The 10,279-nt window shown below is 33.0% G+C and overlaps 1 pseudogene; it reads left to right on the forward strand.

Moving 5' to 3' along the window:
- The first annotated feature begins 6,144 nt into the window (after positions 1–6,144).
- Positions 6,145–8,028, forward strand: LOC148760594 (phenylalanine N-monooxygenase pseudogene; annotated as a pseudogene).
- Positions 8,029–10,279: the final 2,251 nt, after the last annotated feature.

Below are 10,279 nucleotides of genomic sequence, written 5' to 3' on the forward strand. Positions count from 1 at the left end.
TATTCTTCTTTTTATGTGCAATGCTCTTCTTCTTTATTGCAACCCTTTCAAGCACATCATAATAGATCTTTGAAGGGATATGCGTCCTAGGCATAGAGGAAGATGGAAAAAGAAACCTACAAACATGATCATGAAAAAGAGATAAGTATACATACACAATAATTTTTTTATTTACCTATTTATTATGCATAAAAACATAACAACAATGAAGTAAAACAACAATACTTATCAAAATTATAGATTTTGATATTATTATTTTTTAAAAAGTATATATAATAAAACTATATATATATGCGATATAAATATATATATTAAAAATATCAAAGGATAAAGACAAAGTAAAAGGAGAGCATGGAATCCATGCATTACTCTTCAAAGAAAAATATATATAATTACTATTATTATTTCTTGACATCTTCTTCTTGTAAAATTAAACAATTTATTTATCTATTTAAATATATATATATATATAATTTTTTTCAATCAAAAAGTTTTATCTCATGCATGAAAAAATTTCTTATTTCATATTTTAACTTGGAAATATGAAAAAAAAATTTCATCAAGGGGACAACAAGCAAAAGAAATTCAATTTTTTTGAAAAGGATGAAAGATACAAATAAAAGAAAAGAGAGAGAGAGCAAACTAGAATTTATAAGAAGAAGAAAAACTCACATGTTCAAAAAGATTCGTAAAAGAACAAACTTTGCTCTAAATTTTGTTTTACGTAGAATCTGAATAAAAAAAATTGTTCATAGTAGCTTCATATTTATAGGGCACATAGAATTAAGGTTTTTATGGAAAAAGATTAACTTTCCTTTTACGATATGTATGTTGAAAATCTTATTCTATGAAAATATATTGTTATATAGTCAATCAAATATTACACTAGACAGGAATTTGTTATTAACTAAAGTATTACTGCGTAAGTGGTTACTATCCAAGGCAGTACTACTTGAGGCGTTATTGCCTAAAGTGTTGTAGTACAATACGTTATAGTACAAAATTAAACATTTCCCTAAAGTTATGCATAAGAATTACTCTTAAGTAAGAATTCTAATGCAGGGCACTTCTCTTCCAGGGAAAGCTAACACATTCTCCTCTATAGCTTCTCTCTCTAAATTCTCTTCCTAATTCTCTTCTACTCCCTAATCCTCTTCCACCTGCCACGACACTCAGTACTTCAGGAATTACTTCGATCTTCCTCTCCTCCGCCTCCGACGCATCTTTTTACTTGTTTGCAACACTTCCTCTTTACAAAGTTATTCGTAAATGCTCTAGCATTTGAAAAAAACATTATTTCTCTTTTTGTCCCTACAAACAAGGTTTTCTTTCATCTAACCTTGGCATTGTTGTAGGGAATGGGAAGTTCATCAAATTTTGGCAAGATCAGTGGCTTGATGGAATGATTTTACAGCATGAATTTCCAAGTCTTTAAGCACTGGTTGTGAATAAGAAAGGGAAATTGTGCAAATTTGAGGAGTGGTTGGATCATGAGATGCACTGAAAAATTTAACTACGTAGACAATTGTTCAACTGAGAATTTCAGCATTGGACGAGATTATGGAGTCATTTAAGGCTTCATACGTTAAGTGATAAATTGCAAGACAAGGTGATTTGGAAGGCTACAACTGTAATAACCCTAACTTTGATAAGACTATGCATGGCTTGTGTTAAGCTACTTGGTGAATTGATATGGAATCGGAATATGTTCATACCAAAATTTTAAGAGTATGACTATGTGTTTGAGGATTTTGATTGATAATTGTGTATTTTCAAGTTTGATTAAGACTTTGAATTATGTCTTGATATGATTTAACTTGTCTTGAAATGATTTAACCCTGGATCTCAGGCTGCAAAATCAGATAAAAATTCAAAACAAAAGATGCCTGCGGGGAGCTGGAAGTGTGAAAAATGTAGCAATATTAACTATCCATTCAGGACTAATGCAACAGACAAAATTGTGGGGCTGATAATCAGCTGAGTCCAAAAAGTCCTCTTCACCGACAGCAAATGAAAATGATCAGTGAGTTCTAGGACATGTTTGAGGGTTGAGAAGGTCCAGAGTTGTCGTCCAGCTTTGCTCAATATGGGTGTCTGAAAGTCAGTCTTGTCATCATCACATTGCAGCGGTTGTCTAGTTACTCCGCCTTCTCACGATCAGTGTCCAGTTGTTGTATTAATGCTGTGGTATTTGTGGTCTTTATGGATCGTTGGTGCATTATGTGTCAGCCATCTTAATCTGCAAAATGTTTTACAGGTTGGTTCTGGTTTCTGTTAGTTAGGTTTTGCACATTGGAATCAACTCATCTATTCTAGTGAGCATGTGACTGTGGACTTAGCTTTGATGCTAGGGGGGAAAGATTCTGCAAAAAAAAAAAACAAACTTGTATATCGATAATATGGTATATACTTGCTGAATTGAGGGGTTGAATGAAGTAAAAGTGAGTTGGGAACTTAGAAAATGAACCTAGAGGCTGAAAATGGTTGAAAATACACCTACTGGCTACTGTATAACCAAATTTCATAACGACGAAAGGGTAGCTTTTGTAACCCAATTTCAGTAATGAATCCATTCCTGATGCTTTGTTATTAAAAAGAAAGAAAGAAAGAAAATTCCCATTTAACAACTATTGAAATTTTTTTTACATAATTACCATTTCAATTAATTAATTTTTTTCAGGTGTTGTTGATCTACTTATTTAACATCATGGATCTATCGATTTTAATTTTAATTTTTTTATCATTGATTTTCAGTAAAAAATGATAAATGAACCAAAGTATGAAATAAGGTGGGAATAATTCATATTCCTTCAAAAAATAAATACATTCTGAAAATTCAAATCAATTGAATATTTGGACTGGGGAAAAAGTTCAATCGCTATCCAAATAACTTTAATTAATTGGTATGGGAAATTCAAGATAGGTGACCTATGAGTAGGATCAAGGACATTTTTAGGCAGATATTCAAATACTGTATATTTTTAGTAAATTTGGACGTACTAAGTTTTCCCCTTTTTTCTGACAATGCATCCAGTTGTATTGAAAAGGGGGCAGATCATCTAAATTATTGATGCTTCCTTGGTCTCTAATTTTTTTTTTACCTCTTTTGTATCATCATTTACTTCTTCCGTCTCAAATTGAATGTTTGCTTCCTTTTTCTTTTTGGATAAATGATCTGTTTAGTCACTTAATTTCAACATAATTTGTTAAAATAGTGGAATTATTTATTTTTTCGATAAAATTTTGTCAAAAATTTTCAACAAAATGTATTTTTGATAATACTTTTACCAACGAAATCTTTCATTGAAAATTCATCAAGAAAAAAGTATTTTCAACAGAATTTTAATTTTTTCCAACAGAAAATTTCGTCGGAAAAAACTTAATTTTTGACAGTGAACTGATTAATTGATCCCAAAAGCATTTCATATCTCCATTTTTATTGAAACCATAGATGGAAGAGGCAGAGAAGAGAGTACTCCCCATGAGACCTAGAGATGTGACCATGGATATTAGCTTGAGCTGTAATGGAATTGACTGTTACATCCAAGCTATCTTTCCAAAGTACCCAAATTCTACCAAGGTGAGAGGAATTGGAATTGTGCAAGAAAGAATTTTCCTACCACTGGTGGATATTGTCCCTCTGACTGTTCGTGGACATAGTCGAATTGAAGTGTGATTATAGACAAATTAAATGTAAACTTATATGTGGCTAACATTGAAAGATATTATCCATGACATAAAACTTATATATATGTGGCTAACATTGAAAGATGTTATCCATGAAATCAAAACTTATATGTGGCTAACATTGAAAGATACCATCCATGACATGAAAACTTAAAAAATTAAAAAATAAGTCAATCTAGTCATGTACTTCAAATTTTGGTTTAATGATAAGTGAATATATTTTTTATTTAAAAAATTAAATATAAATTCCATTTTCCAAATAAATAAGTAAGAATATTTTGACATTTTAAAGTGGGAGTGTCTAGCCTAGTTACATTAATAAATTAATTATTAATAAATTTTAGTATATGATAATTTGAATAAACAGAAAGCTTAATAAAATTCAATGTCAATTGCTTCTTTGATTTTAACTCAAATTTAGTCCAATTAGTTCCTCTTAAAAAAATATTGTACTTAATTTTATATATATATATATATCAAAATAAATTGTGAGAAATAGTCAACCTGATAAACTCATTTTAAAAAAAACTTTTAATATAAAGTTAATTATTTTAATCGAACTTTTACCATGACTTGATAAAAATATCTTTAAAATCATTTTAGACAAATTAAATGTTCTCAATTTTTCTTTCTCGCCATCCATTTGCTGTGCTTCTCATTTTTTTCTCTCGTCATCCAACTCTCTCTAATTTTACCACCATCACCATCTCTCTTTGTCTATCTCTCGCCAGCTTGTCATATTGCTGTCAATTTACAAACCAATGAGCATGACATGGTGGGTTACAACAAGTTTTTATGTTTATTGGTTTATATTCACAAAACCTTCTCTTTGTTTTGTCTCACTCTTTCATCATATTATTGTCGAAGAGCATGGCATGGCTAGTAATAACATATTCTTAGGTTTATTGGTGTTGAGTTTTTCTATAATTCAAGTATGGTAGAGCACGCCTTGGTATGTAACATCAGTAGGAAGAAGGAAGTTTTGGCATGTAATATCTAGTGTTGAAGCGTTAGCCTTGACATGTAACATTTGCTGTTGAAGCTTTGGTGTGTAACCTCTTCTTTTGAAATGTGTAACATTTGCTTAGGCTTGCAGTGTCATTTTGCTCTTCTTTTTTGTTATTTTTAGCTGTTGTAGAGCATAGTAAACTAAGTTTTTGATTTTAGATATATATATATATATATATATATATATATGTATATATATCTAAAAGAATCTAAACGAAGGTGAAAAAAGTTTTTTCCTTCAAAGTTGTTAATCCTTTACTCCGTTCACCTTCCTCTTTTTTTGAAAATTTTTAGAGTTCTTATTTTGTTTATAAAATTTTCTTGAAAAATCAACAATTAGTTTACATTCATAAAATCCAAAAATAGATGGGTTAAAGTTATAAGTGAAATGAAATCTATAAATTAGAATACTGTCCAGAGTTGCTGCGTGCCATGTTTGCATGTAACAACTCTAATGCACTTAATGTGTAATAAATCTATTGAATATGACATGACGTGTAACAACATGTTTTTCTACGTACCTGCATGTAACAACATATTTTTTAAAATAGTGTCTAGCAAAATTTTTTTGAACATGACGTGTAACAACAATATTTTTTAAACATAATATGTAACTTGCTCCTTCATATTTCGTTATAACATAAAATCTTGGAGTTAAACACATCAAACATAACATGTAAAAAATTTTTATCAACATAACGTGTAACAATATTTTTTTGAACATGACGTGTAATAAAAATATTTTTTTAAAGATGGCATATTTGGTCTCTTTGTATTTTATGAGAATATAAACTCTTAGAGTTAAACATCTTTACCAAATATATTAAAAAGTTATTCAACATCAACGTTACTGCTGGGATGAAATGGATTTGAACAAACAGATATTATTCAACATTACCAAATTTAGATATTAGTTTTAGGGTTATTTTATTTGTTACATTTCCTCTAATCATAACAAAAGACATGGTATGCAATAACTTTTTTTTTTCAATATGACATGTAACAAAATTTTTTTCAACACGTGCTTGAAAATGAGAAGGTTTTCATTAAGAGCAATTTTATCCACAAATCTTTTCTCTTGACTAAAAATAATTAAAATTAAAAGAAAATAATTTTCGAAAACACTTTATCCTTAAGGGTTAAAAAAAATCATCCTTTTATATTATAGTAAATGAAAGAACTATATGTAATTAAAAATTATAATAAAATTAGGTAAAAAGGAAGTTCGAACTTTAAATCTTAAGTTCAAAGTATAGTTTATACTATATTGCTTTTCAGTTAGTTTCAAAAGCAAATTAAGAAAACAAATACCAAAAATAAGAAACAAATAGAAAAATGATGAATGACCAAAATTCTCACACCTTTGTCTCTATAAATAGCTATGCCTATCATCCTTGTGTGCAGACAAAAAAACAGATAGACAATATACTAGTGTTTGATTATTAGCAAATGGATAATTCCTCAACCATTTCCTTTCAAACTCAGCTGCCATGGGGCTCCCATGATTTTGCCATCTCCACACTTGTTTCATTTCATTCAACACTTGTCCTAGTGCTTCTCTTTGCACCCCTTGTCCTTGTCAAATTGAAATGCACTACTAGAAAGAATTACAGCAACCGAGCACCTCTCCCTCCAGGGCCAACTCCCTGGCCAGTCATTGGAAACCTTCCTGAAATATGGAAAAACAAACCTGCCTTCAGGTGGATTCATGGCCTCATGAAACAACTCGATACTGACATTGCTTGTATCCGCCTGGCAAACATTCATGTCATTCCTGTCACTTCACCTGAAATCGCTCGAGAATTCTTGAAAAAATATGATGCTGTTTTCGCATCGAGGCCACTTACAATGGCAACTGAGTTGGCTTCTCGCGGTTTCTTGTCAACCATCTTGGTGCCATGGGGAGATCAATGGAAGAAAATGAGAAGGGTGGTTACTTCTAACATAATGAGACCAGAAACACTAAGCTGGTTACTCCATAAGAGAACCCAAGAAGCTGATAATCTTGTTAGGTTCATTTACAACCAATGCGTCAACCCTGAAAATGACAGTTCCAATGGCTCTGTCATAGACCTAAGACTTGCAGTTAGGCAATACACTGGAAATGTCATCAGTAGGATGATGTTCAACAAAAGATACTTTGGCAAAGGCAAAGAAGATGGAGGGCCTGGGCATGAAGAAGAAGAACACGTCGAATCAATCTTTACAGTGCTCATTCACCTTTACTCTTTCGCCCTATCAGATTATGCACCCTGGCTGAGACCATTAGATTTGGAGGGTCATGAAAAGATTGTGAGTGAGGCTATGAGAATTGTCAATGGCTACCATGACCCCATCATCGATGAGAGAGTACAACAGTGGAGAGAAGGGAAGAAGAAGGAGCCTGAAGACTTGCTTGATGCCTTCATTTTAGCAAAGGATTCAGATGGGAAGCCAGCACTTTCAGTTGAAGAGATCAAAGCCCAATGCTTTGTGAGATTCTTACTTGTCCAAACACGATATAATATATTTTTAGGTTAACTAAAGGTTGATGATCCTTATTTCGTATGCAGGACTTAATGCTTGCAACAGTGGACAATCCTGCCAATGCAGCAGAATGGGCAATGGCAGAGATGATCAACCAACCCGAAACTCTCCAGAAAGCAATCGAGGAAATAGATGGTGTGGTAGGAAAGGACAGGTTGGTTCAGGAGACTGATATTCCGAAACTCAACTTTGTAAAAGCTTGTGCAAGGGAAGCCTTCCGGCTTCACCCCATGGCACCCTTTAACCCACCCCATGTCTCGAACGCCGACGCCATAGTTGCTGGCTACTTCATCCCCAAAGGTAGTCACGTCCTGCTCAGCCGGGTAGGCCTAGGCCGGAACCCCCAGGTTTGGGACGAGCCATCGAAGTTCAAACCTGAGCGCCATTTTAAGGATGGCTCGATGGAAGTTAACCTGACAGAGACGGAACTGAGGTTCATTTCTTTTAGTACAGGAAGGCGCGGGTGCATAGGCGTTGCTCTTGGATCTGAAATGACTATAATGCTATTCGCCAGGCTGATCCAAGGTTTTGCATGGAAGGTGCCGCCTGATGAGGCAAAAATTGACCTTTCAGAATCGGAAGATAATCTGTTCCTAGCAAAACCATTGCATGCACTTGCTAAACCTCGCTTGCCTGCTGCTGTATATGATCAGCTCAATTACAAGTGAAAAGATTTAATGCAAGACTACTACTAAAATAAACTGTAACTGATTAAGTTACTTGTATGTTAATTTCCATTAATCCAGCCGTACAAGTTACATTTCCTCGATTTATCCATGTAGTGGGAATTTTTTTTTTTTTTTTGTGTTAGACCAAGTCGAAATGAAGGCACACATAACTCGTATTCGAAGTAGAATACAAATATTTTATTTTCACTTGATGTCTCTTTTCATCAATTTGCATCGTATATCCGGCAAACTTCTTATATTAACATCACTCTTACCACTATATTATTTGTGTTCTGTTTGAGCACACTATAGAATTAATGAGGGTATCAAAAGGAAAGAGAGGATTTTTATTCAATTCCAAGAGATAATCACAAGCCCATCGAGAAATAATGCTAAGCAAATAAAGTGGAAATTAAACATAATTCACAATCATTTCCAGATAATCTAATCCACAATTAAACATAATGCTAAACACACTCTTGATGTGGGTTTTTTAAGTTATTTTACGCTGCTGAATTTATGGCAACACTATACATTTTTTTTGTGTTGACCAATTGGTAATTAAAGAACACATAACTAATATTCCATGTAGAATAAATATCCTTTACCTCCACTTAATTAATGTCTTGTTTTAAAATTATACTTCATGTATTCTGTAAATTTCTTATATTAATGTCACTCTTGTTGTTATACTATTTGCTTGCTATAAGCAAATTCTTGTAGTCTGATAACTCTATGATGTAGAGTTACTTGAGCTTAATTTTAATAGTAATTTAGCTTAATTCTTGAGGTAATGCATAAAAATTAATAAGTTTTATTTAAATTATTTTAAACTAATTAATTTAGGCGAGTCAATCTTATCTTAGTTAATTTTATGCTTAATTTGGTGTTAATGTGATTAAGATAGGTTGTTATTGATTTACTCGTACTTTTGTAAGTATTTAATGAAGCGAGAATTTTAATGGAAGAATGAGAGCAATTTTGAGGTGCAAACTTTCACTACACATATCTCGGTAATTCACCCATATCTCTCTCTACAGAACTCCAAATGAGATGATTCTTGGAGCATTGGAAAGATAAGAGAAAAAGCTAGAACTTTCCCATATACCACTTAACCCATATGTGTTTGTCTGGTTTATTTTCCACAAAAAAAACTGAAGATAATTTAGGAAGAATTTCATTATAAGAATCTAATTCCTAAATGTGAAGGGTTCGCCTATAGGAAATATACCAAGAGCCATCAATCCATGCATCAGAAACTTTAGCTTCTTTGTTCAAAGCTAGGGAAAATAGGCAAGGGAACCTGGAACAAACAGTGTCACTATCAAACATCCACTTATCCAACCATAAATAAAGAGTAGCCCTATTGCCAATACACCATTGACAAGCCGAGAAGCCAACTAAATCTACCACCTTGGTATTAGTGGGGAGTTGTGTAATACATTTCCAAACAAAAGGCATCTTATTAGAGTGAGAAGTGGTTGGAATCCAATGAACTCTGCCAGCCCCATATTTTTCCACAATCAAACAATGTCAAAGAGCATTTTCCTCAATGCCATATCTCCACCACCATTTGCCAAAATGGGCAATATTCTTATGGCATAGATTAGAGATACCAATACCCTCAAAGTGTTTAAGCTTACATACCGTGCTCCATTTCACTTTTGAAAGTTTACGAGTATTCGATGAGTGACCCCAAAGAAATGAATGCCTAAGCTAATCAATTTTGGTAATAACACTTTTTGGAGCCTTAAAAATGGACATATAATAAAATGGAAGGGAATTAAGGATAGAGTTGATGAAAGTAATCTGTCCACCACATGAGATATTTTCGCTACCATAAAGCTAATCCTTGTCTGACTTTGTTAATCACAAGATCCCAAGAACTGACATTTCTTGGATTTGCGCCCATCGGGAAACCCAGGTAAGTGAATGGAAGGGAGCCCACCATGTAGTGAAGTATAAAGGCTATGTCATTGCAAAAAGAGGTTGAATAACATATCGGATAAGCACATTACTTGCCAAAGTTAATCCGTAACACAAAAGTAATCTCAAAACAACAAAGGATTTTTTTGAGAACAATAGAAAAGAGAGGTTTCAGCTTGAGAAAAAGAATAATGTCGTCCACAAATTGTAAGTGAGAAATGGAAAGACCATTTGCAAATAAAGAGATGCCTTGAAAAAAATCAAGATCCTCTACCTTAGATAGAAGAAGATGGAGAACTTCAACAGCCATGATGAAGAGAAAAAAAGATAGTGGGTTGCCTTGATGAAGGCCTCCTTTCGTAGGAAATTCTGTGGTAGCTAAACCATTGATAAGAACTGAGACACGAACCATAAAGATGCATTCAAATATCCATTTACTCCATAAGAGTTGAATCCCATGGCCT

Source organism: Theobroma cacao, chromosome 10 (assembly GCF_053813885.1).
Source record: "Theobroma cacao isolate CCN51 chromosome 10, ASM5381388v1, whole genome shotgun sequence".
In the NCBI taxonomy this organism is placed as follows: domain Eukaryota; kingdom Viridiplantae; phylum Streptophyta; class Magnoliopsida; order Malvales; family Malvaceae; genus Theobroma; species Theobroma cacao.